General features: G+C 37.1%; 1 long non-coding RNA gene and 1 pseudogene across 2 annotated transcripts in view; both read right to left on the minus strand.

Annotated features, from left to right (window-relative positions):
- LOC132540732 (uncharacterized) overlaps positions 1-27,248 on the minus strand; it is an 820,348-nt gene that overhangs the window by 289,585 nt on the left and 503,515 nt on the right. The window lies entirely within an intron of this gene.
- On the minus strand, positions 23,095-24,268 carry LOC103115034 (tetratricopeptide repeat protein 7B-like; annotated as a pseudogene).

Here is a 27,248-nt window from a genome sequence, read left to right on the forward strand (position 1 = left end):
CTCTACGTTAAGCGTAAGTCTTTCAAATCAAAATACTTCCTGTTTTTCTATCTTTAATTCTAAGACTTAAAGGATCCAATATGGCTTTACTGATATGTCTGGCACCTTAGTAGATATTATACCTAAGGTCCAATTTCAAAGTTATCATGTGTTCAACAAACAGAATGAATTAATTTGATTTAAAACATGTCCTGTGCTATAGTGAATGATAATATACCCAACAGAAATTTTTCTGGAAACTAGATAACCATGTGTAGAAAATTCAATCATACTCTTTTTTAAATTGCTTACAAAATATTTTAAATAATTAAAAACTCAAATGTAAAAACTGAAATAAACTCATGGAAAAGAACATAGGGAATAAATATTTTCATATTCATCCAGGCAATGATTTTTTTTAAAAGTAAAATACAAAAATAGTAAGCAACAAAATGTTTGGTGAACATGTAGGACTATAAAAGTTTTGTTAACCAATGCAGTATTTTTTTTTAATGGAGAACTACAGTTAACTAAAAATATCAGCAGAAGAAACAATAAGCAAAATAAAAATGTAACCTATATAATGGGATATATATTTGCAGATATATTAAAATGAGAGTTAATATTGAAAATATATAATGTAATTATATGATTCACTAACTAGAGACCAAACAATTGAAGATGCACAGAAACTGAACAGACACATTTTTTCAAAGAAGTTATACAAATGGCCAGTCAGTAAATGAAAAGATGCTACTGCCTCAAAACTGGTAAAATGACTATTTTCTTAAAAGATAAAGACTAACAAAAACTGGCAAAAAAAAAAAGTTGAACAGAGAATAGCTGAACATTATTGGTGTGAATGTGAATTGATGTAGCCACTAAAGAAAATAATATAAATTACTTGAGTTGTTGCTCTAAAATAGAATGATCATATTACTCAGTAATTCCATTTCATCATATAGTTGTGTACAAAGTAATAAAATATAAGAATAAGAATAATCTTAAAAAGATGTCTGTAATTTTGTATTCATTTTAGCCTTATTTGCAACAAGCAACCTAAGTGCTCACCAACAGATGAATCAATAGTGAGAACCATTCATATGCACACAACACAATATTTTTCAATATGAGAAAGTAGGAAACATTATCATTTGTAACAGAACAGGTGAAACTAGGAGACATTATGCTTAGTGAAATATGCCAGAAAGGAAAAACATTAATACTGTTTACTGTCTCTTACATGAGGAATCTAAAGAGGTCAAATTCGTAAAGACAGATATAGTGGTAATTAGTAGAGGTCTGAAACTGACAGGAATAGGAGGATGTTCAAAAAGGACTAATTTGCAAGTCATTATATCTCTAACATAACAATAGCAAAGTTTATAAAATGGAAAAAACGAAAATTTCTGAGAATTCAATATTTAGCATGGTGACTATATTTATCAAAACTACATTGTAGATCTAAAAATTGCCAAGAAAGTAAATTTTAATGCCCTCACCACAAGAAAGAATTTGTAATTATATAACTTAAGAGATGTGCTAACTAATGTTATGGTTGTAAACATTTATAGTGTTTAACTTTAGTTGATCATCACATTGTACACCATAAATTAACATAATATCATAATGCTAATTATATCTCACAAAGCTGGAAAATATATACAATAAAAGCAAATATATATAATAGAACTACTCTTTAAATACCTTCCTGTTTTATTTAGCTCTTTGATATTTTAACACATTCTTTTAGAAAAGAAGACAGCAAGGAATGTTAATTATTTGCCATAATTATGGAAGTTAGACATCCTTCCTTCTGCACCCTAAAAAGAATTTTGGTCCATCCCCCCCAGAGAGGAAGGGGATCAGAGAACTCTGAACCTCGATTTTACTGGGATCTGGAATTTTTTTTGACAAGGAACCTTTGTTTGTGCCTCATTACTGAGTGTGAAGAGAATCTGGAGAATACCTAAGGAAGTCAAGCCCCGTTTCCTTTACCTGTGAGGAAAGAGGGAAAAAGAAAGACACACAAGAGTTGTGACAAGTTTAACAGCAGCTTAGAAAGGAACTGAAGTCCTGACCTGAAAACTGAATCAAAATAGGCATCTGTTTCTGCATGGAGTCATCCATCTTTGTCCAAATGGCCTGCACGCTTCTCTGGCACCTGCCTTTTCATTTACCTGATTAAAAGTTTGAAATATCTGGAAAAGACTCACTTGAGTCTTATAAGTACAAAAACAAAAATAAAAGTAATAATATATTTAATAATATAATCTTGTAAATAACTATTAACTCACTAATAAAAGTACAATACAATAATATAAATAAAAGATCTGCTTGCAAAAATAATAAAAACAGGCGAAAATGATATTTTGCTATGTTAATATATTTACATTAAAATACATTTTTAGATTAGTATTTACAATGTCAAGGACATCTTCTTACATAAAACAAGGTAGAAAGCCCTATCAATAAAAGCTAAAATATGATAAATATTTCATCTTTTCATTGTCTTAAAGTTACGATCAAATAGCATTTGACTCAAATTACTAAAGACCTTTTAAGTATCTACCCTCCCTAGTAATTGTCTCCTAAGGATACTGTCTCTTCCCTGCTAAAATAGAGGAGAGTAGGATATTCTATTTCTCCACTGAATTTCATTTGTGTGACAAATTTAATTAAATCATCCATAAGGAAATTCCTTTGGGGGGTTGGGTGGTGGCGAACCTGGTTGATGGTTGAGCTCACGTTATAATGCCTAAGGACTTGGATTTAAGTCCCTGGTCCCCACTTGCAGGAGGAAAGCTTTGCGAATGATGCAGTGCTACAGTGGGGTCTCTCTCTCTCTCTCTCTCTCTCTCTCTCCCTCCCTCCCTCTCTCTCTCTCTCTTTTTCCCTTTCTCCCTCCCTCCCTCCCTCCCTCCCTCCCTCTCTTCCTCTTCTCCCTTGATTTCTGGCTGTATCTATCCAATAAATAAATAAATATAATAAAATTTTTTAAAAAGGAAATTACTTTTGTAAGATGCTAAACTCTGTATTTTGTCCAATTTGCTTAGTCCCCTTCAGAAATTTTTCAAGAGCTTTTAACATTAGCAATTAATTAGACCTTTAGCAAATCACTTGACCCACCTAGGCCTAAAATTTTTCATTAATTCACTCCTTAAATTTCTTTAGTAAAAGTCTATTTTTAAGCAAGTTTAATGGTATTTCCATGATGACATAGGGGAAAGAAAATGAACAAAAATGTCTATCCTCAAGAGATTGCAAGTGAAAAGAAACAGAAAAGTAATTAAACAATATTTATAATTTGTGGACTATTGCTATGAATTTTGAGGTAGGACAGGAAATTTACTTTATTTATTTATTTATTTATTTATTTATTGGAAATTTACTTTTAAATGCACTTGTCATGGAAGGTTTTGCAGAAATGGTAACCATAAAGCAAGGACCTGAAGATAAGAATGTGAGTCAGGAAGAAGGGGAGGGGGAAGCTATTTAGGAAAAAGGGAAGATGGACCAAATGCACTGAGGTTAAGACTGTGTCTGACCTTGTTTAAGAAATGGTTAGGTGGTCTGCAAGGTGGAACAGTGGATAAAGCATTAGAATCTCAAGCATAAGGTCCTGAGTTTGATCCCTGGCAGCACATGTACCAGAGTGATGTCTGATTCTTTCTCTCTCGCCTATCTTTCTCATAAATAAATAAAATCTCTAAAAAAGAAATAGTTAGAAGGTTAACATTTCTAGTGTAGATTAAAGAAAGAGCTTAGTTAAAGAATTCGGGCCAGGGAGCTGCTCAGGGGCCAGTCTACCAATATCCTGCAGGCTGTATTAGCTTTTATTTTTCACTAGATGGGCTACAATAGACAGGCTTTGAGCAGAGGAGAATATGAACTGATTTTCAAAGGATTAGTCTTGCTACTATGATAGAGAAGGGTGAAGCACGAAACCAGGTTGGAACTGCTGTGCTTAATATCTGGCTAATAGTATTGAAGGTAGCAAGTAGTAATAAAATTCTGGAAAATGTCTATGCTGATCCACATCTATTCACCTAGTCAAAAAGCATTTAATAAGCACTCAATAAATGTCAGGCACTGGTCTGAAAGTCATCCACAAAGAGTGGAAGTAAACAAATCAGCCCTTACATGCCTCTCTTCTCTAATGGAGTACCCTAAGATTCAGTCAAGCTCTAAAATTATAAATACAATTCACAGATACCCAGAAACCAAAGTCTTTTCAGTGAGGGGATAAAAAAGAACAAACACATAGTGACATAGATTATGACTAAAAAACAAGGCGGCTAGTAGATAATGTTGCTAATAATTGCACCTCTTTCCATCGGCATCTCAATAAGAAGCTAATGAAAAAGGAGGATGGTGAATCTAAAAAATGTTAATCATCTGCACAGATGTCTGTTTTTTGTGAGGAAGCCTATCCCTACTCTCAGCTTCACAAAGCATGTCTCTTTATGGACTGTGTTATTAATGAAATGGAAAAGAATGTGCAAGAAAGCCTGCTGTTGTCTGAAATTATCTTTACTTCTGTACTGCCACTGGCAATAACTGTCTCTTCTCCAGAATTCCGGAACAGTGAACTCATTCTTCACCAGATTAAAAGCAAATACAATAAAAACAGAACAGAACAACAACCACATGGATAAAATATCTTACCATTATTCTCATATTTTTAGTTGTGTTACTATACACAACTCTCCAGAAATTCATTTTGTTAATAATGGAAGACTATTTAGAAGATTATCAACAGAGTATATGATGATTCAGACAATCCCTAGTAATTTACTACTAGTAGTAAATTCTAGTGGTGTTGCATCTAGTAGAATGGACATATTACCATATGTCAGGACCATGGTTCAAGCTCCTCACCTGCAGGGGGGAGGTTTATAAGCACTGTTCCAGTGCTTAAGTTTTCTCTCCCTTCCCCTCTCTCTCTCCCCCTCACTCTTTCTTTTGTTACCCTCTACCAAAAGGAAGAGGTGGGGGAGGAAAAGAAGAGAGAGAAAGAGAGAGAGAGAGAGAGAGAGAGAGAGAGAGAGACAGAAGAGGAGAGGGAGAGAGAAAGGGAGAGAGGGAGGGAGAGAGAGAGAGAGACATGGAGAGAGAGACATGGAGAGAGAGGAACAAGAGGGAAAAAAGTCACTAGGAAAGAAAGTACCAGGGAAAATACTTAAAGAAAAAATTTAGATAATATCTTAATGTTACCTGGAGTGGGCCATATGTCTGGGAAATTAGAATATACCAACATAAATGTAGAGTTATTAGGTTTCTAAGAAGTCTTCCAATATCAGAGTACATAGGGTAGAAGCAGAAGCAGAATGGAAACAAAGTTGCACACACACACACACACACACACACACACACACACGCACACACATCTTCAACCATCATTGTTCCATTTCTCAATGTACTATTTTACTTGAAATTGACTGTCAAAATGTGTGTAATATTCTACATCTCTGTCCTAATTCAGATGATTCTCTTTTACATAAATGTTCAGTTACATTCACTGCTTATTCATTTCTGTTTTTGTTTATTTGGTTTTGTAGAGCTGAAGTTTCACAATGTGTGATCTCACTAGGCTGATTTTGTGACTCAGTGAGGCAGAAAGAGAATTTCCCCTAATAACACAGTTCCGCCCGTGTGAGGTCACAGTTTGTATGTGGGTTGTGCACATGGCAAGGGATACACTCTACCTGGTGAGCTCTCTCTCTCGTCCTACAGTCACCTTTTATGTATTTATTATCTATATCTGTAGAAATAAAATACACAATATACTTTTGAAAGATGAAAATAGCGATTTTTCAGATCATAATCTGACCCAACCATCTTTGGATTATCATACAGTTTTAAATCAAGGAGGGATATACTTCACAGAAAGATCTTGATATGTAGCATTTGCCTTTTTCATGAGAACATACTTTCAATGTAGCTATATTCAAACCAACAACATGAAATCAATAAAAGAGACAAGTAGAAATGCTGGCAACTCGTTCTTACACTTTAATGGGAGCTTGCTCCAGCGTATCCCTACAGCATATTGTTATAAAATAGAGATGGCTCTGATGATTCCCAGGGCACTTTAGTAATATTTAAAAACTGAGTTACTATGTCTTGAATAAAACTTAATAATTAAACTCTGGTAAAATTACAGTGAATTCCCCATGGCTAATATGAATTTCAAGTGCTACCATTAGTTCAGTAAGAATGCTTTAGATAAGCTTTTTAGCATTGTAATACACTGTAATTGGTCAATAAAACTATTTTGTCACCAAAACAAATACAATATATTTACATAATTCTATTCTATAGATTATATAGAATTTATCCTGTGTATGTCTGCATGGTAATTTGCATTAGAAATATGTCATAAAATTCAATATTCCATAAACATTTAACAGATATTGCATTTCAATTCTACTACTACTTGATATGGATGGGTGGGGGAGGAACAGAACAATCAGAATAATATACACTATATATATGCTAATTACTGGTGGGCAAAGGCAGAATAGTTTTTCTCTCTAAGGAGAATCTTGATAATCACTGCTTATATATGAAACTGGAAAATTATATATAATGTGTTGGCTGGTCTGTCTGTCCGTCAGTCCTGCCTTGTGCTGGGGGTCCTGGTTTTGTCTCTCTCCTACAGCTGCTCTTGAACTAATGTGAGGCTTTATCTAGAAGACCTAGCTGCATGTCTGGGCTTCATACCATCAGCCTGGTCTGAAAAGGAGGTCAGTGGGGCTCCTCTTCCACCAGCCTATAGGCTTAGGAACACTTCTACATATTGTTGCAACATAATGAACTAATACTGTATTTTTAAATCTCTTTTTTTCCACTTTGTAGTAAAAGTTTTCAAGAGAAAATCTCGGAAAAAAGTGGGTATGAAACAATTATGTTTTGTTCTCAAATGTTTCACTTTCAAAAGTGCATAATAATAGCAGGGACTAGCAGAAGTGTAGAGTTGATTAATATAGAGTTGACATTTTGAATATATTTTTCTCTTACTGCATTGGGTCATTTTGATATATGTAGGTGGGCAAATGAAATAATGTATGTTTTGCAACAGTTTTTCTATTTTGCAGAGGCCAGGCCTTGCATCTGCACAATACTAGTTTTAGGTCAATATTTTTTGAATAGTAAGAAAGAGAGGGAAAGAGAGGAGTAGAAAGACAGAGATATTACAGTACTTTTTTCACTATTCATGCAGCTTTTCCTAGTTCCACCCTGGGCTTCATACATGGTAAGATAGTCAGCTTACCAGTTGAGTTATCTTCTGACCTCTTACTACAATTTATTTTATTGTATTATTTATTTGCCAAAGACTTATGAAGATAATTACAATTATTATCTAGTTGAGTTTATTTCCTAATGGATAAAAATAAATGCAAATCCCAGTCCCTTCCCCTTTCTCCTCCAGAACTTGAGGATGTGCCCTTTTCCCAGGGTCTGTAGTAATGCCTACTCATAGCCTACTCACAACCTGCTCTTCGTGCTGCACCTCTGATACTTAGCCAGCTGGTTAAGTGCAGGATGTTACTAGAAGTTGTGCTACTATTGCAAACTAAAGCCTTCTTGGTCAAAGCCAGATATATGGTGTAAAGTTACTGCTGGGGACCAATGTCAACTGCAATATCCTGGGCCGCTTGATGGGACCCATGAGTTCCGTGAGCAGAGTGGGCAAGTAGCCTGTCAAACTGCTCCTGGAACACTACAACAAAGAAGGTAGCTACAGCTAACCAGTTTGCAGGATGGGGATGAACAGCCATATCCTTAATCAAACTAGGCCTTTGGGGAGAAACTCAGATGCTCAGCTTGGTCCCCTGGGCCAAGTCTCACCTTGACACAGGAGCAGTTACAGGAGAGACACAAAACAAGAGCTAGAAGTTGCAGGCCTGGACCAACAGGGACAAACAGAACACCTAATGCATCATATCTGAGAGGCTCAGAAGAGAGGGGTTTCCTTCCCTGAAGCTATCTGGGTATGCAGTTTCTATTACATTTCACTGTCATGTTTCAGCCAGGAGCTAAGCCAAGCATCCAGTGCTGCTACCTTTTTTGTTTGTTTGTTTGTTTTTCTTTTCTTGTGGAAATGTGTTCAATACCAATTAGACCAGTTCCAGATGTGTGTGTGTGTGTGTGTGTGTGTGTGTGTGTGTGTGTGTGTGTGTGTGTGTGTGTGTGTAAGTAAATATATTTTGCTATGACATGGGCAGATCTGGAGGGGATCTGCATAGTAAAACAAGTCAGAAGGAGGAGGAAGACAAATATAAACCTTTGGAGGATATGTCTGTAGTTCCAGGGTCACTAATTGGATAGAAATGAAAGAGTTGTTAAGGGGGGAGGAATCCTGTGCCCCATACTGAAGGGAAAGGGCACTTTGGTGGTAGGTGAGGTGGCCTTGCACAAGTACTCTGTGGAGATATGAAATTTTATCTCTGAGACAGTAAAACACCTTGTAAAATGTTTCCACAGTAAAAATCAATAAAAATAATGTACCTTATTGTGCATGTTTGAAAACATATTTTAGCATTTGAATACTTCAAGGTTAACAATTAGGAATAAAAATACAGATCATAAAAAAACAGAAACTACTTTAGAATTAAATTTCTCCTGTAAACTGAGAAATTATGACAGAATCTCATGCTTACATTCCTGTTTTTATTTCTAACTTCTCGGGTCTCATATGTTTTCATTAAAAAATCCAAATTAAATAAGAGAAAGGATATAGGTGGAAATTTAAATTTATGTACTTGAAGTTCTATTCAGGTCACATTAAGAATCTACCTCCCCCAAACTCAATTACAATAGCAGATCACAGTGAATGCTTTCATTGTGCTATATTTTCATTAAGTATTTGTATTATTTCATTTATTCATTTAAAATTCCTAGATAGCAGTATGTATATTAATTTTAGAATGCTACTTAATTGAAAAAATATACATGTCTACAACTGTAGAATCTGACATGCCTTACATCCATCTACTGTTCTACTTTTTTCCTTTCTGGAGGCACCGGGGACAAATTTCTAGAAATATAGATTAGTGGTGAGACAGAAACAGAGAGAGTTCATATGGCTCTTATTGTCTTCCCACTGTTTACTGGTTTCCTCTACTGATGTTTTTTTAATTAATATTTATTCTCTTTTTGTTGCCCTTGTTTTTATTGTTGTAGTTATTGTTGTTGTTATTGATGTCATTGTTGTTGGATAGGACAGGGAAATGGAAGGATGAGGGGAAGACAGAGAAGGGAAAAGACAGACACCTGCATAACCTGCTTCACAGCCTGTGAAGCGACTCCCCTGCAGGTGGGGAGCTGGGGGCTGGAAGCTGGATCCTTATGCAGGTCTTGCGCTTTGCACCACCTGTGCTTAACCCACTGCACTATCGCCTGACTCCCTCTACTGATGTTTTTTATGAATAAATCCTCCTTGCATTTTAAATGATTGACTGCTTCTTTATAGGTCAGTAGATGAAATTAATATTTTCTAATTAAAATTTACATTCATATATTTATATATATTTTTGGCTTCCAGGGTTATTGTTGGGGCTCAGTTATTGCATGGGGCCTGCACCATGACTCCACTCCATTACTCCTGGAGACTATTTTTTTCCCCTTTTTGTTGCTTTTGTTGTTTTATCATTGTCGTGGCTATTATTATTATTGTTGTTGTTATTACTGATGTCATCGTTGTTGGATGGGACTGAGAGAAATGGAAAGAGGAGGGGAAGACAGAGGGGGTAAAGAAAGACAACTGCAGACCTGCTTCACCACTTGTGAAATGATCCCTCCCACTGCAGGTGGGAAGCCGGGGGCTGGAAACAAATCCTTAAGCCAGTCCTTGCGTGTTGTTTTTGCCGGGTTGGCTTCACAGGCGGGTAACAGACGACCAGGAACTCATGGCTGAGCTGTATGCAGTATCTCTTTATTCATGCAGGACGCAGCGCAATCTATACCAAGCTAAGCTAAACTAACTACTACAAACAATCTTGTTCTTATAAATATACTAGCCCAGTAGGGTGGGAACAGGATGCGACACAGAGAGAGTGGAGAGAAAAATGACTGGTGAAAATCAGGGTATGACAAGGAGAGGGGGCGGAAGAGGCAAGAATTCTATCACTGAACCACCAATGCCCTGGAGGGAGGGTGGTGCTTGTTAACAGAGGTTATATAAATAGAATACAGTGTTATGTGAATAGAATGCAGGGGGGATTAAACCAAATGAAACAGAAGGGGTTTTTAAAAGCATACCAACAATTCCCCCTTTCTTTTTAACTAATGGCCATAGTATCAGGATTGTGGGGTGAACAGAAACCTATATCGTACAGGCGTTTTCAAAAGAACTGGCATAAGACATGGAAAACAAAATAGGCGAACAGCAATAACCAGTGTGATGGCCAAGGGAAACGTTTCTTGCCTCAAAGGGCAAGGCCTAGCAGGCGAAAGGGCATTTCTTGCTTCTGGGAATGCTTCATGCCTCTGGGGGCATCTCATGCCTCAAAGGGCGTTTCCTACCTCTGTGGGCATAAACTAATAAGGAGGGGGAGTTTTCTGCCTCTGAGGACAGAGCCTGCAGGTGAGGGAACATGGTCTATAAAGTCTCAAGGCAACTGGCTGAAGTTAGTCTTTGAGAAACACAGCAGCGTGTACCAGTAAGTCCGATGGAGGTGTCAGTCCAAAGTAGCTGACCACAGAAGAAAATGCCAGAGGATGAAACGCTGCATGTCTGTCTCGATGGGGAATGTCGGCCATCAGAATTCTGTATTTCTGTAGAGAGTGATCTTTGGAGTCTGTGAATCTGTTTCTTCAGGTCGTGCCAGGTCACATCATTGGTTTCTGGGGGGGGTGTGTTGTAGTCATTCCATCTTGTGGGTGATGTCAGAGAACAGGATCCAAATGGATTTCCGGGAATTCCATTTGAGTAGATGCTTTTTCATGTGAAGACTTGACAGCATGTAGTATCATGAGTCCCCAGAGGGCGTCCTAGTCCAAAAAGCTCTTCAAAATTCCATTTAGGGTGCTTCTGACTGTTCCTGCTGGATTGCTTCAAGCACCCATTTTTAAAAGTGTCTTCCCATCGAAGAAAGAATCCAGTCAGGAGAGTAGAACTAACCACGTGTCTCCATTCTTGGAGACTGCCAGGGTACTGGAGAACGCTCCTCAAATTAGAGTAGTCCTTCTCCATGGGAAACATGAGAGAAGAAGTCCAGAAAGTCCCAGTGGAAATCCCCATGCATATCCCAAGGTCTATGATCACGGTCATAAAGAACCAAATTGTGGCCCGGAGCAAAATGTAGTCCTTTTCCTCAGGAAACATGGGAGAGGGAATCCAGAAAGTCCAAGGAGAAATCTCCGTGCATCTCCCAAGTTCTATGATTAGGGTCACAAGAAACCAAAGTTCCCTATCAGGGAAACAAAGTGTGGCCCAGAGCAAAATGTTCCAGAGACAGAGTAACTGTCTCATGATGAAACAGTAGAGGTTTTGGCTGTCGTATGCTTTACATTGGCTTGTTCTAGCCCTCCCCCTCCAAGAGAATTGGATGAGTCCTGTTAATTTCGCGGGCCTGCTTGGCCCCGCCCCAAGGGACCCTGGGAGAGGGTTCCGGAGTCCGAGAGTTTCAGAGGGTTCCCCAGTAAGAGAGTTCCAGAGTTCCAGAGTAAGGGAGAGGGTTCCTGAGTTCGAGAGTGGCAGAGTTAGCCAGAGTTCCTGAGTTCCCCAGTGACAGAGTTCCTGAGTTCCGGAGTTCGAGAGTGCGAGGGTGCGAGAGTTTGAGAGTTACAGAGTAAGAGAGAGTGCCAGAGAGACAGAGTTCCTGGGTTCCTGAGTTCCAGAGTAAAAGAGAGAGTGCTTGCGCCGCCGCAAAGAGACAGCAGAGTTCTGTTTGGTGATTAGTTTGTCTTAGTTTGTGAATCGTTGTTCCTGAATAAAGAAATACAGCTTCCCTGCCCAGCCGTTGTCTCTGTGTCTCTGTTCACCACCGTGAAGCTAGCTGGCCCGGCAAGAGCCCCGGAAATCTCCGTGCATCTCCCAAGTTCTATGATTAGGGTCACAAGAAACCAAAGTTCCCTATCAGGGAAACAAAGTGTGGCCCAGAGCAAAATGTTCCAGAGACAGAGTAACTGTCTCATGATGAAACAGTAGAGGTTTTGGCAAACCTCTTCGTAAGTAGAAGAGAAGACCATAGTGCATATGTAGGCAAAGTCTTCACTTATCTGGGAGTTGCGCAGGTCCGGTCCCACGTTGTAGGCACCATTATGTTGTTTTCGACGGGCTGGCTTCACGCAACACTTGCGCTTGGTGCCATGTGTCCTTAACTTACTGCGATACAGCCATACCCCCACATATTTATCTTTTATCAGTTTATTGTCAAATGATTTAATAGACAGCTGTCACATGTGTCTATCTGGTTCTTTTATTTTAAATTATGAAACTGAGAAGAAAATGCTAAGTAACTTTCAAAATCATAGAACTCGTAAATTTTGAATGAATCTTTGAGTTTTGTTCCTGATGTTAAATTCTTTGCCAACATCGAATATTTTGAGAGAAGGGCAAAAGGAATAAAAGCAGTAGTGCACAATGCATAAGGCAAGATATCTTATCACAGAGCTACTATTACATAAACAAAATATGTTTGCAAAAATATATTTAAATGATACTCTCAGTCACATAATGTAGCCATCCTTATAACATCAATGAAGTCTCTTGAAAACTAAAACCAACTCACTCAACAAGGAAAATACTGGGCTCCCAAATGAATGGTATACTACATACAGCAAGAACAGCAGAACAAAAAAGGAAAATAAAGCAATTGGTATTTGAATATTAATACTTAATTTATTAAAAGTTCATATTAAAATTGTGTTTCATAAAAACTTTTACCTCCAGAGAAATCTATAAACTCAACACAATCCTATATGTTAGACTGTCTTTATAAATTCAATTCTAATGTTTAGAAGAGCTTTATCTAAGTGCTATGTTGGGTAAGACTGTAACTTTTGTTTGACACACCATTAAAATTAATCAAACTGAAAATTTGATATTGAAAAATGTAATTCTTTAAAATACAGCTCAGTTTTCAAATTTAGGCATTTGAATATCAGACCAACCAAGAAGAAGCTATACACATATTTTTAACACACGGTACAACCAGCTGTAGAAAATGTGTGTGTGTGTGTTTGTGTGTGTGTTTATAGAAGATTTTACTATGCTGTAAATATATATTGAGGTGATATCCTTTGCCTCATCTTGTATAAAACCTAAGGAAACATATTAAGTGAGATAAGCCCAAAAGCAAACAAATATCTAAATACTAGATGACCTCACTTATAGGTGGAATTTCAAAAACTAGGACAGGGAGGTGAAACAGAAACTTGGACTGGGTGTGGCTTATTACACAAAAGTAAAGGACTCTAGGGAGTAGGGGAAGGGAGTGGATGGAGAACACATCTTTGTGCAAGATGGTGGAAATGGACCCAAGAATGGGTGATAGTGTTTATCAGATACCACTCAAGGGGAAATGAAAAATCGCATTCAACTGTCAACAACTGTACTGTAAGCCATTAAGCCCCTAATAAATTATTAAAAATAAGAAGTATTTGGTGAAGTTAGTAAGGTTTATATACTGTTAATATGTAAATTAGTAAACAGTTCTGACAAATTTTTCTTAATATATTAGTTTCTTAACTATCATGGTAAAAAAAAAACATGTATTATTATGAAGCTTAAGTAACCATGTGGATAACCAAATACGTATAAAACAGGGAGCTTATTTTTTCCCAGGTATATCTGAAGTATAACCTCAACACAAATGGATTTGAATAGTCTGATATGAAAATAGGAAATGGGAGGATGACCAGAGATAAATAAATTGAATTGAATTTAACCCCAGTGGCAAAAACAATCTGGAAACATCAGGCTAGAGGCTAAAATCTCCACCCCTTTCCTAATGGTTCTGCAGTTTGCTACAGTAAAAAAGTATTGAAACCATTAAGGAGTTCGTTCTAGAAGGATAACAGTTCTAGAGAGAGAAAAGGAAAATTTGGAGTCCTTGACTCATCCTTGATTGCCCCAAATTCAGTGTCTGATTTCCCACCCTTCCTCAATTCTACCTGTGTAAAAGGTTAACATTCCTTTGAGGGTGACTTTATTTTAGTGACAAACTATGACCTCATATTGCATAATAATGTAAATTACCTATTATGTAAAATCTGGTATGACAGTTTAACTTTTTGTGGCACCTGGAAATAGACTCTTTTATTCAACTTCATATCTACTATAATAAAAAAATTAAAATGTATAAGATCATGATCAGGAAATGGGTACAACTGAAACAAAGTGACATATGCTCTGGGTTAAAGCATCCACTTATTTATGAGGAGCTTGAAAAGCAGACTTGAGTGAGGTAAGGAAAGATTAAAACCTAAGTGTTCGGAGACCAAGTACAAATGAGTACAAACAGGTGGACCTTAAAGAAGTACTGATAGGGCAGAGCCATCTCAGCCTCCCCTCTCCACTCACAGCAGCACTACTGTAAATATTATAGATATAGTAGCTGTACTAAAGCCAGTATGACACATATCTGAACGTTATGGTCATGTATTTCCAAAACATTCTCTAAATGTTCTTGATATCACCACTACAGGATGAAAACCCTACTTTATAGGTAAAGGAACTATTTTTCTGAAGCAATCACTTTTTTTTTCTTCTAGCAGTATCCAAACTATTCAAGAGCAAATGCTCTTTTCTTTTTTGACTATTGGCCCATCAATATAATTTATACTATAAGAATTCATCCAGGTGCACAGTGGCATCATAGGTTTGCTGAGCCCCAGATTCTGGCATGTTCTTATGAAAAACAATTATCTGAGCCAAGTGGTGATATACCTAGTAGAGCATCCACTTTACATGCTCATTAGTTCATGCTCAAACCCCATCCCTACTTGCAGGGGGAGAGCTTCAGGAGAAATGGGACTCTTGGCCTTCTATTTTTTTTCCTGTATCTTGGCCTCCTATATCTTCCTCCATGAATAGTTTTTAAGCCAAACTACCTTAAATTATTACTGTACTTACCACTTAACTGTTTACTAACTGTTGCCTGTTCTTATGAAGACAGACCTCTTTGTATTTCTTACCCTCTATCAAAAATGAAATAAAAAGAGGACAAGAAAAAAGGTCACCAGGAATAGTGTAATAGGCACCAAGTCCCAGCAATAATCTTGGTGGCAGGTAGGCATGCACTTGAGGCATGTTCGCGCGTGCACACACACACACGCACACGCACACGCACACGCACACGCACACACACACACACACACACACACACACCATTTAATTAGCTTGCTACTAGGCTAGAATCTGATTCACAAGTCATACTCCTTTACTTTAAATGGTATCAGTGGAAGCCAAGGAACATCTAGTTCCTTATAGTATGTCTTAAATTTTATTCCAAAAAGAATAATGCACCCCCTGCAGCGCCCCCCCAATTCTCAATGTAATCAGCACAGACTGATCTAGCTAGCATGTTTGTGCACTAAATATTTTAATATAGTTTATGTTGCTGTTGTTTTTTTGTGTTGAGGAATTACTCCAAGCCAACTTTTTTCATGTAGGAAATACTCAAGAAAGAGAGAGAGAGACAGAGACAGAACCAGAGATACAGGCACTAAAGTTTCTCCAGTGCTGTAGGTACATGGTTCAAACTTGGGTTACATGGCAATTAGGCCTATTTTCCAGGTGAACTATCTCAATGCCCCCCTACTGTAGTCTCTTTTTGTTTTATTTTTTAAATTCTGTACTTTCTGATGATGGGGATGTAAATTGATCCAACTGCTGTGGAGAGCACTCTAGAGAACTCTCAGAAGGTTAGAAATGGACCTACCCTATTATCCTGCAATTCCTCTACTGGGGATATATCCTAAGGAACCCAACACACCCATCCAAAAAGATTTGTGTATAACTATGTTCACAGCAACACAGTTGGTCATAGCAAAAACCTGGAAGCAACCCAGGTGCACAACAACAGACAAGTGGCTGAGCAAGTTGTGGTATATATACACAGTGGAATACCACTCAGCTATTACAAATAGTGATTTCACCATTTCCAGCTGATTTTGGATGGAGCTTAAAGAAACAGTGTTAAGCGAAATAAGTCAGAAACAGAAGGATGAATATGGGATGATCTCACTCACAGGCAGAAATTGAAAAACAAGATCATAAGAGAAAACACTAAGCAGAACCTGGAATGGAGTTGGTATACTGAACCAAAGGAAAAGACTCTAGGATGTACATGTGGGGGGAGAGTACAGGTCTCAGAAAAGGATGACAGAGGACCTAGTGAGGGTTGTATTGTTATGTGGAAAACTGAGAAATGTTATGTATATACAAACTATTGTATTTACTATCAACTATAAAACATTAGCCCCCCCATAAAGAAAATAATCTGTGTTTAACAAGGAAATTCTGAACTCTAGAACTACAATACGCATGCTCCTAGAATCAAACTACCACTGTGCTCAGAAGTTCTATGAACCATAGATGGAATACTCACAACACTTGCTCATTGAAATTAACATGCTCATTCAAAATATGATCCTGTGATGATATACGGAGCCTACAGAAATCTACTCAAGCAGGAGATCTCATAATGAAAGGCCTGATTCCATCCTGAGTCAAGCCTCTAGCTTATATATTTAACACCAGTCAGTCATTCCTACTATTCATTGATCTCCAATTGAGAAATATTCCCCCTGTCTACATAGTTTTTTGTCACCTCTAAGTACACTAATCCTCAGAAAATATATCTCCAGGGTAAGACCTTTCTGTTAAAGATAATTATGGTTCAGATGCTAGGTTATCACTGAAGATAAATTTGAGGGAGACAATATTGTCCCATGCTCAATGTATACCAAAGTTTCTTCTAGTCCACATCATAGTTACTGCTCCAGAAGTGAAGTGACTGACAATCTGAAGGCTGTCTTAAAAAAAATGACTTCAGTTGACTGATACTGAGAATGCTACAGAGTAAGATTTATTTTTATCTGAGAGAAAAACCTGCTTGCTTCATGAATCAAAACTTGCTTGCTTCTATATCAGAACACTTGCTCAGCCTTGAAAGCATGCTATTTTACTCCGCTTGATAGTACTTGATATTATTTCACATTTATGATACGCCAAAATATGTATCATAAGCCACAGCAGCCTTGCTATACCTCTAGCTTAACCTGTTTAGAGCTCAAATCTAGGAACTTTCACTTTCCACTAGATTCACTCATGACATGCACTATCCCCCATATTATTCTACCACCCCATAAAAGGGTAGCATCACTAACTTAAAGTTGTCATCTCCATTCCACTCAACATCACTTCCATAGCCTCCCATCTCTGTTGAACACAATAGTACTGACCCATAATAGTCATATATATCATGAAAAAACTCCAAGATATTAGTGTAGACCTGGTAAGTAAAATGAGCATCTGCTATCACACAAAGTCAGATATATATAGCTATATGGCACGATGATAAAGCACTTTCTAGTGATCAGATTCTTGTTCTGATTTGCTCACAAATACTATCAGCTTCATTTAAGCTTATCAAAACCTAGATCCCTTTGGTTTTAACTAACCAATACAGCTTTAGGACATAATGCTCTTCCTAAGAATAAAGGCAACTGCCCCAGGTTAGCTATGCTTTGTGGCTCTGTGTCTGTACTCCAGCCTCCTCCATATGATCTCCAGAGGCAAACTATTACCTCTTCACTTCTCTGTGATGTGCTGTAGAATCTTACCTTGCCAGCCTACATGATTTACTGGGATTCTTCTTAACGAATGGTAATTTAAGAGTTATAGCAAAGAATCTGGGTAATTTTATGTAGGGTTCTCTCCTAATTTTTCTCATAGCTGAATTCTCATCCTGAAGATAAGGGTTTTGAATAATATTTCTTTACCTTCTTTGGCATTTACATTTCATAGAGAACTTTGATCTCCTATTTCTTTCCTCCAAGAATAATTTTTAAAATCAAACTATCTTATTTTAAATCATTATTATAATTAACATATTTAACTGTTTACTTAATGCTGCCTATCTTATGAATTACATCATGTTTCTATCATATCTATTATGCATCCAGTATATAGAATAGTGACCTGCCAATAGTAGATTCAATAAATACTTGTTGAGTTAAAAAGAATGAGTGACTAGATTCTCAATGTCAGAATTATGAAGGACTCCAAAATATCTTCTGTATTGTAATTCTTCCTTCAGGTATTATTGGAGTTTCTAAGGGCTTAGAACTAGAGCTATGGAAACCTAGTAATTTTTGCCAGTGAGTTATGCATCCAAGAAAGGAACTGACATCCATTTGAAATGTAAACTAATAGTTCTCATTTGTCATAGTCTTGGGTATTTATATTCATGTATTTGTAACTAAATGATTTTTGCAGAAAGGCAATAAATGGTTCACCAGAAGTCATAAATATAAAATTATGTATTTAAAGAAATTACAACACACATCTACTTTATATTTAAGATAAACAGATAAATTAAGTTAATTTTTAAAAATTTGTTAACCAAAGAAACTATAAAACAAATACAACCCAGCAATGAAACTATACACATGACTCTTCAAGGTACATTTTTTTCTAGTTGTCTGTTCTACAGCTCCTTTCCCTCATATGCTCAAACACTTTCTTTTTCTATTCACTTTGGTCTCTTTAAGTTAATATTTTTCTTGTTTCTCAAAAATAAATGTCTAACTACAAAATCCTAATAATTAGCAAAAGAACCTACACACCAGGAATCCAGCAAACAACTCAGAAAATCACATAGATAGAAACTATGTGGCTTTCCTGGGATCTGCAAATTATGTACATTTATAGACACGGTCTCCATTCTTTATTCCAACATTACCAGCTCTTATCAGCTGTTATTCAGCAATAGGAAAAAGTTGGTTGCACTATTTTCTTTTTTGCTCTTTGAGTAGTTTAAGGCATTTAATATAATTTTCAGGGGACCAGTAGTTATCTCACCAGATATATAGCATATGCTTTACTATGTGTGATGACTCAGGTTTGAGTCCCTAGTCACTACAAAGTAGAAACATGCAAAGGGCATGTATATGAGTGGTGGAGCACTGCTATGGTGTCTCTCCTTAATTTGTTTCTCACCTTTAATCTAAAAAAGAAAATGATTCTGCGAGGAACATGTAAGTGTAAATTTCCAGGGAAAATGTTCTTAGCAAATAAGAATAAATAAATGAATAAACAAACAAACAAACAAATATGTTTTGTGGACCATAGGAGTTCAGGAACTGACTTTATAAACAAGACTGAGGGCTACACCTTATTGAGCACAGTGCTCAAGGACATCGCTTCAAGCCCCCAACCCCCACTTGAGGTGGAAAGCTTCAAAAGCAGAGCAATGAAGCAGTACATCTCTCTCTATCACCCCTTCCTTCTCAATTTCTCTCTCTCTGCAAAATAAATAAAAATATTAAAAAATAATAAGAAACACTGTTTATGGCATCTAGTCCCTAAGGAATTAAATGGATATGGAAATATTTGTTGTTTCTTCAGACTGACCCACAGATACCAATATGAATTCAACTTTGTGCTTTGGCTGTATCAATTGTGAAGTTATCGTACTAAAGGATTAAAAGATATTCCTGTGGGGGAATGGAAGCAACTGGTGGCACAGCTATATACAAATAATGTCAAAGGACATAAATTATGGTGAAGTTGGGTATTATACAGCAAATCCTAACAAAGGTATTTTTCAAAGTTAACACAATTACCAAATAATGTGACTATAACAATAACTACAATAACTATCCATTGTCTTCTTGAACCCTAAGACAGCAGAAGCCTCACATTTCCACTATAGAGCCTGTATTTTCCCCAGTCCTGGAACCTATAAGGTAAGGCACACTACCCTGCATGCTTCTCTTAATTCATAACAAATAATATTGCATTCGTGGATCTCAACCTAATCAATGCAACGAGTACCACCTCAGCATGCTTCACTTCAGACTGTGTCCAGAGACTTCAGGTGTGGAATGACAACCCTTCAGCTTCATTACTTGGGTGAGACCTTTCCTTTCATAGTATTCTCTAATTCCATTTCAGGCGAATCACTTCCTAACAAATCCCCAAAACCTAGATATAGACTAGGTCCCGTGAGATAGAGCATATGTTCACATGTGTCCATAAACTAGGGAAAAATATATACCTGAAAACAAAAGTACACAATAGTCTGCAGTGAGTACCCACCAACACTTCATCTGCACTATTCCAGTCTTTAGGTCCATAATGGTTCAACAATTTGTTTGGCTTTGTATGTAAACTCTCTTTTCAGCCACCAGGTTCCAGATGCCAGCATGATGCCAATCAGACTTGCCTGGACAGAGGACCTCACCAATGTGTCCTGGAGCTCTGCTTCCCAGAGCCCCACCCTACTAGGGAAAGAGAGAGGCAGGCTGGGAGTATGGATCAACCAGTCAATGCCCACATTCAGTGGGGAAGCAATTACAGAAGCCAGACCTTCCACCTTCTGCATCCCACAATGACCTTGGGTCCATACTCCCAGAGGGATAAAGAATAGGAAAGCTATCAGGGGAAGGGATGGGATATGGAGATCTGGTGGTGGGAATGGTGTGGAGTTGTACCCCTCTTATCCTATGGATTTGTTAAAGTCTCCTTTTTTAAAATATATATTCTTGTGGAAATTTTAAGAAGCAGATAGATTGGAATAACTGACTCCTTCAACTTTAAAATTAGACTGACAAATAGCAATGAATACAACAATCATAAAGATAAAGAAGTCTATATTGATAACAGACTTTGTGATACATTTTTCTCTTTCTCCTGAATGAGAACAAGTGGGAAGGGTTGGCTGTCCTTGTGATAGAGTTGGGTGAGATAAGCCAGTAGACTTCCAAAATAAACAGAATGTATAATTAATAAATTTAGAGATTCTTTTTGTCTCTACTTCCTCTAATTTCCAAGAGAACATAAAAAATTTACTAAATAAAATATAGCAGTAGATAAAATTTTGAAAAGTGTGACTAATACATATATATGTATGCATATTTTGCATTTACTAGACTTACAATTTTAAGTTTTTGATATGTAAAAACAGTTATTTTTATAAGTACTGGAATTTCTGGATCTATCCCCTCCTACAGCTTACCCTAATGCTGCATGATTTAGTAATGAACTATTCTATGTTTAACAAGCTTCAGGACTGTACCAGGTGATAACCAGAATGTTACCTAAATTGATTTTAGTATTACAGGACACAATTCATCTTACAAAAAAATAAAAGTTAACTAATTTCCAGAAGGTAATACTTTTAGAACTCTTAAAGTATATAACAAAAACAACAGATACTTTGGGCTGGCAAAATAGCTCATCTGGATATCAAACTTCTTTGCCTAGCTGCTGCCACATTTAAGGAAGATTTGTTGCTGTGGTCTCTTTGGCTCTTTCTGCCTCAACCCCCTGCCCTCCCCCCCAAAAAAAACACCTTTGTTTTTAATACTTAAGAATATTAAATAAAAAATAATTTTAAGTTCCTTGTCTATGTACTTCATAAGTTCTTTAATGAGTTCCTTGATGTCTAACACAATAAGAGACATGTTTATTAGTAGGTTTTTATTACTTGAATTTGTGAATGCTTCCATATTCTCACTTTTTTCTAATTCTTGAATTCTAATCACCTTGACTTTGAAGAGTCTATCAAATTCCATCTGTGAGTGGATTCCCATGCTGGGAATCACATTAACCAACTAAATATAAAATCCATCTGCAGCAAATGGGAGTTTTTGCAGCCATAATATCCACTATGATTATTTCTCCAGTGGTTTGTATTCCCTTTCTTAACTATTACAGGTCTTAAACATACAGGAAGAAGTGAACTATGTTCCTGACTTCCAGATTTTTGCCTTATGAATGTTAATTTAGCATGCCCACTACAGTCATTTGAAGCAACTATACACCTAACATCATATATTTACATATTTTAGAGACACAAAGTGCAGACTAAGTATAATTTTCTTGATATGCTTGAATCACAATTTTTAAATATATATATCTTATTGTTACCAGAGCTTCACCAATCCAAAGTAGCTTTTTCAGGTAGAAAAATACAGAGGCGGGAGTCAGGCTACTGTAGCGCAGTGGTTAAGCACAGGTGGCACAAAGCGCAAGGACCAGAGTAAGGATCCCGGTTTGAGTCCTGGCTCCCCACCTGCAGGGAAGTTGCTTCACAGGCTATGAAGCAGGTCTGCAGGTGTCTATCTTTCACTCCCCCTCTCTGTCTTCCCCTCCTCCATTTATCTCTGTCCTATCCAACAATGATGACAACAATAATAATAACCACAACAATAAAACAATAAGGGCAACAAAAGGGAATAAATAAATAAATATAAAAAATTAAAAGAAAGAAAAATACAGAGGCAGAGAGACAGAAAGAGGGAAAGACACCCCAGTACTAATGTTGACTAGAATCTGGTATACTTAGCAAAGTAAGCACACTACCCAGGTAAGAGATTTTTTCAGTCAGCCTAAATCTTTTTTTTCCATTTAAAAATCATTTTATTATTAACATCATCTTCCCATTTAGCTAAGTGTCTGTCGTGTATAAGGACTGTAGGTAAATATTCCATTTGCAACTTCTTTGTACATATTTTTCCTTCGATAAACTCTGGATTCACACAAAAAAGTTAAAATTAAATAACTCATATTTCCTTCTCTTGTAACAGGCATATAAATATAATATATAAATATAAATAAATAAATATAAATATTCTTGGACTCAGGCTTTGTTCTAAGTAAGGGCAGTAATTCATCACATGGTAACAGTTATCGACAACAAAACCAAGAAATCGTCAGCTAGTGTCCTGGCTTGGACGAGGACTGAGGTGGGAAACAGAAAATTCACATTTGGTTTTTGGCCAAGGGTGGGGCAGGAGTGGAAATGGCAAGGGGTTGTGGAGAATGAACAGTTTTCTTTACAGCTCTGATAAAAATAATCTGTTCTGCCACTGAATTTTTAACTTTGGAGTATAGTCTTGTACATTTGCTGACTAATCCCATAATCATTTTACTTAAGACTCAGATGTCAGCGAACGAAATATGGCACATAATCCCTGTTGAATGAGGTGGGCTGATTCCAAAACTATCATTAGGCTGGCGACAACGAGACAGAAATGTGCATGGGGAGGGCAATGGTGCTGAAGGGATGGTGGGAAGGGGGGTTTGGTTAATTCCCTGTGGTCACTGGCACGTTCACTCATAGCCATGGGTGGCAGGTCTGACCCCGCTGGGTACCCCAGGCAGAACCCCAGGCCTGAGTGGCGGTGAGGCCTGCTCAGAGCACATGGGGGATGATGGTAAAGGGCACCACGGGTGTGCGGGCCTCCAGTGGCTGCTGAGTCGTTGCCCTGAGCTTGCGGAACCTCACCCAGCCCATTCCAGACCACATGGGCTGTGGAGTTCACTTGCACCGCGTCCCGGAGGATCTTCTCAGCCAGGCTGTATCGGCCCAGCTGATGAAGGATCAGGGCCAGTCTCTGCATGCTCTTTACGTGGGTGGGGCTGATGGATAAGGCCTCTTCGTACCACTGCTGGGCCTTGTCCACGTTCCCGCGGAGCTTGGCCACCTGGCCACGTGTGTACAGCACCTTGTGGGACATCGGGAAAGGTTGGCAGCCTCCTGGGTGCAGGCGGTGGCCTCGGCAGGCTTCCCAATGCCAATGTAGACCTTGGCTGCGTGCAGCCAGATCTATGCCAGTGTCATCCAGGGATGCAGCGGGCCCTGCTTAGGGGCATTGCTCTGCAGGGATGAGGCCACTTCTGACAGCGCCTGCTCCACACTTGAGGCGGCAACCGATGTGGCGTGGACTGAGCCTGTTTCAGGGTCGCTAAAGTCTGGCAGAGTGATGGTGAACAGCTGTCGTCGGTCGGCGATGGTTCTAAGAGGCTGCTCCCACGTCCGGAATCACTGGGATTGGTTAGGTTGTAGCAGGATTTCCATATCTGTAACATGTGTTTGCAGATGAGAAGTGCCTCATCTGGGCCTCGGCAGAGTGATTCCAACTTCACTTTGCAAAACAGTAGTATAAACTTCTCAGGGTATTCGCTCAGGGCCATGTCGATGATATTCAGGGTGTCGTGGTAGTGCTTCTGCACTGACAGCAGGAGCATCAGCAGGTGCAGGGAGTTGGCATCATCACCTTGTAGCTGGAGAGCCTGATGGACATATCCCAGAGCCTCTGGTATCACCAGTCAGCCTAAATCTTAATGTGAAATCCCCGCCCTCCATATTACAAGCATCACTGATTACAAATAGATTTTTTTTTGTTCCCAAAGGCTAAGTACTAGCTCCTTTTTCTATATTCCTTTCTGAAGTTTGCCCTATGCTCTTTATGGCTTAAATCCTATGATACACCATACATTTAACATGCTTCAGAATTGTACCAAGTAATAATCCATTTGTCATCAAAATGATTTTAATAATATTCAGTAGAGGACAGAATCAATCTTCCAATAAAATAAAACTTAAAAAATTATAGAAGATGCAACTGTAAGAAATTCTAAATTTCACAATGAAACAGTAAATACTTTAACTTACAATAAATATATGATAATTTTGCTTGATATATAATAAACCCTTTCTGTGCATAAGCAAATATATCTTATACAAAGAATATAGATGGGTGGGCAGAGGGACAGAAAAATTGGTAGAGCAACAAACTTTCATGCTTGAGGAAACAAAGGTCCCTGATTCAGTCTCTCACACCACCATAATCAGAGTGCTGAGCACTGGTAAAATAATAATAATAATAATAATAATAATAAATAACTATATAGAAGAGAGAGATGGAGGAGGAAGGGAGAGAGAGAGAGAGAGAGAACCTACCTGGCTGAGTGTAATGTTACAATGTGCAAGGACATGGTTTGAGTCCCCAGTACCCACCTGCAGGAGGAAATTATTGCAAGTGGTAAAGCAATGATGCAGGTGTCTTTCTTTCTTTCTCCTTATCTCCCTCTATCCTCTCAATATCTATGTCTATTTAATAAATAAAGATAATTAAAATAAGTAAATAAATGAATAAAATAGTTTGAAAGAGAGAAAGAAAAAAATCCATAAAATATACATACAGTGGATTTTCTTACACTCAACAGGAGAGTTTACATTTCCAAATTTCTAATTACTGAGAATTCTCTCTCCCTTTCCCTCTCTCTCTCTCTTTCTGCTTCCTTTTACAACCAAAATAGTTCAAAAACAGGATGAGTGGCCAGCAAGACTGCTTACCTGAATAGTGAACTTATTTTGTAAGTCATGACCCAGGTTGAGCCTGATCCCTGTTGCAATGAGTAAAGATTTAGTGATATGCTGACTTTCTCTAAATCTCTGTCTCTGTCTTTCTGAAAATGTTGGCCTGGAGGGGTGAAGCCCCACGAATAGCTCTGTGTCAATAAATAAATACAAACTACCTCCCCCAATATTCTGCTTTAGTTTTTAATAGTATATGTTTAGCACACATCTCACTAATCTGGTCTCTCTCCCAATCTCTTTCTCTCTGTATTTACCTCCTCAAAATAAATAAACAAATATACTTATGACAATAATTCATGTTTATTTAAATATTTTCTCAAATTGATTTAAAAGTAAGTATATACTTATTTGAAGGTATTAATTTAGAAAGTCATATAGACCTGTACCTTTTGTCTCCTGTAACCAAATATTTGTGGTCTTGAGAAATTATTTGAAGAGTTTATCTTATATATTCCTGCAATCACTTTGATTTTTAAACATTGATTTTCAGAAATCTGTAAACATCTGCACATTTCATTTCTTCTTTGAATTTTTTTTTTAGAGACGGCAAGGAAGAAAAAGACTGTAGCACCCAAGTTTCCTTGAGTGTGGTGGGGATAGGGCTTGAACCTGGGTTGTGCATATGGCAAAGCAACACTCTATTCAAATATACTATTTTCCTCTTATGGCTACAAATATGTTGATTAAAATAGTTTGAGATATTCTCTTTGAAATAATAAAAAATAATGCCTACTACATCTACAATTTTCTTTCTCTCTCTCTATATATATGTATATATGTGTGTGTGTGTGTGTACATATATTTATAAAATATACCTACACATTAATTTATGGGCACATGCACTGTATCTTCTCTTCTTTCTGATCTTTATATCTTACTGCTATTTCTTACTTTCATTATTCTATACATCTTACTGCTATTTCTTTTAAAATAAAGTAAATGAAACATTTATTACAATTATTTAATTCTACTTAAGCTAGAAAAGATGATAATAGAAGTCACATTTTATACATTAAGTAGTCATTATCACATTGAAGAATATAAAAAAACTGAGTTGAACAGAAACTTTGATTTTGTGTAAAGCAAAAAATATATAGAAAAGTATTTTCTTAATCATTGTTGCTAAAATATAACTTGTTTATGTAGACCAATAAAATTAAAATTGCATTTCTAATATATTCACTTAGTAGAAAGGCACATACATATTTTAAAATGAACACAACTATTCTTGTCTCCAAAGACTTGGATCAATTTTGATTGAAATAAAACTGCTTTAGCCCAAATGTTCAATTCAAATAAAAGAAGTCTGGAATATGGCTGCATTTTCTGCTGACCTAATAAAGTGTCATACAGATTAAGTTGGTATTCTGGAAAAAGGAACTGGGAGTATATTCAACAAATGGCTTGTTCATCATCAATGTGTCGGGATTTGAAACAATGTGAAAGTACCATACTCCTAGTTTAGGGGAAAATTATAATTAGATAAGATCAAATTGTAAAGATTTAATATGAAAAGTTTATTCTTCTATCTTAAATAACTGGTGGAATAGGGACTTAAGCTATAATATCTGTCTCATTCTTCTCAAATATTTTATAGGTCAGAATTCAGTGGGTGCTCAGTCATCTATTTCCCTGGACAATATATGTATATGTATGTGTATATGTATATGTATATGTATATGTATATGTATATGTATATGTATATGTATATGTATATGTATTTGTCTTTTAATATAAATATGTGTATATATGTCTTTTTATATATTTTAAAACATTCTATTTACCCATTTATTTATTAGATTAAGACATAAAGAGACTGAGATGAAAGGCTGAAATAAAAAGGTAGAGAAGAAGAGACAAACACACCAGCACTATTGATTCACCACTTGTGAAGCTTCCTCCCTGGGAACCGGGACTTGA

This window comes from Erinaceus europaeus, chromosome 10 (assembly GCF_950295315.1).
Source record: "Erinaceus europaeus chromosome 10, mEriEur2.1, whole genome shotgun sequence".
NCBI classification, from domain to species: Eukaryota; Metazoa; Chordata; class Mammalia; order Eulipotyphla; family Erinaceidae; genus Erinaceus; species Erinaceus europaeus.